Genomic DNA, 1,683 nt, shown 5'->3' on the forward strand with positions numbered 1-1,683 from the left:
GGCTTACCCGCTCAAGAGCCTATCAAGCACCTGAGAGATTTCCAAGCAGCCTGTTCTACTGTTAGGCGCGATGGTGCGAATGAAACTTCTATTTTGTTGAAAGCTTTTTCGTTCTCTCTTGAGGGAAAGGCGAGAGAGTGGTACTACACTCAACCTGCAGCAACTGTTTCTAACTAGGATACGCTTAGAAGAGAATTTTTGGAAAAATTCTTCCCAGCTGAAGTTACTGACAAACTAAGGAAAGACATTTCCATGATTGTTCAGGACGAATCCGAGACTCTCTATGAATACTGGGAGCGCTTCAATAACCTTCTGGAAGTATGCCCCCACCATATATTTGACAAGATAGTGTTGCTCGGCTACGTCACACAGGGCATGAGACCCCAAGATAAGACCACATTGGAAAGTGCTAGCAATGGGTCTATGAAAAAGTACAAGACCACTGATGAGGCATGGCAATTGATCAGCGACTTAGCTGAATCTACTAGGAACCACAGGCAGAAACAAGGTCGCTCAAAAGCTGTTGCAGAAGTATCCTCTAGCAGAGAGACTGCTGCTTTAACTCAGAGTATCTGTGAAATGACCAACTTACTGAAGCAGATGCAATTGAATCAACAACAAGTTCAGCAAGCTCAACCTTCTCCACCACAGCAAAGCCAATAGTTAGTCCCACAGAGAGTATGCAGAATCTGTGCTGATTATAGCCATTATACTGATGAATGTCCGTAGCTCCAGCAGGAAGACAACACTGTGGCAGCCACTCATAACTTCTATGACCGTCCCAATCAAGGATACAATCAGGGTGGTAGCTACAACCATGGATGGCAGGATAATTCCAACCAGGGTTGGAGAGATAATTCTAACTAGGGCTGGAGGGACAACAATAACAGAGGAGGCAGAGACAATCAGGGAAATCAGAGGTGGAATAATAACAACAACAGGCAGCAGAACCAGAACCAGCCTTACAGAGCACTTCACCTGAGGCAATTCCAAGGATCACAGCACAACCAACACCAGACCTCTCAGATCATTTGTCCTTCTTCATCTTCTAATGATGAGTTACTACAATCTATTGATCAGAGACAACAGGCCATGGAAAACAACCTTACTTCTACTCTAAATGGTCTGAACTCTACCTTGCAAGCTCTTGTCTCACAGATTGGATCAATGAATAACTCCAATAACCTGCCTTTGAGCTCCAGTGGAATCCCCTCTCAACCATTACCCAATCCAAAGGGTGGCATTAATGCCATCACCCTAAGGTCCAGAACCACATTGTAATAGAGGAATCAGGAAGAGCCAAACGTACCAGAACATGCCTCAGCTGAAGAGGTAGCGGAAATAGAAGATGTTGAGGAAGAAGAGGACATGCAGGACATGGCTGAAGAAGAAGAAGCTCAATCACAAGAAGAAGCACCAAAGGGCGCAGACACTGTAGAAAACGCCATTCCTATTCCTTTTCCACAACTTGCAAGGAAGCCCAGGAAGCAGTTGGAACCTGATCCAAAAATGGTAGAAATATTCAAAAAGGTTGAGGTAACTGTTCCCTTTTTTATGTTATTCAACAGGTACCTAAATACGCAAAGTTTCTAAAAGATTTATGCATACATAAAGACAAAATTAATGAATTAGAAACTATTCATTTAGGTAGTTCTATATCTGCTTTAATGGGAGGTTTACCTG

The 1,683-nt window shown here is 43.4% G+C and overlaps 1 non-coding gene across 1 annotated transcript; it reads right to left on the reverse strand.

Annotated features, from left to right (window-relative positions):
- Nucleotides 1-231: 231 nt before the first annotated feature.
- Nucleotides 232-338, reverse strand: LOC148544139 (small nucleolar RNA R71). The gene has a single exon (XR_015901701.1). It is a non-coding gene; the product is annotated as a small nucleolar RNA R71 (small nucleolar RNA).
- Between the last annotated feature and the right edge of the window lie 1,345 nt (nt 339-1,683).

The sequence above is a fragment of the Arachis ipaensis genome, chromosome B9 (genome assembly GCF_059453495.1).
Source record: "Arachis ipaensis isolate K30076 ecotype BB chromosome B9, ASM5945349v1, whole genome shotgun sequence".
Taxonomy (NCBI): domain Eukaryota; kingdom Viridiplantae; phylum Streptophyta; class Magnoliopsida; order Fabales; family Fabaceae; genus Arachis; species Arachis ipaensis.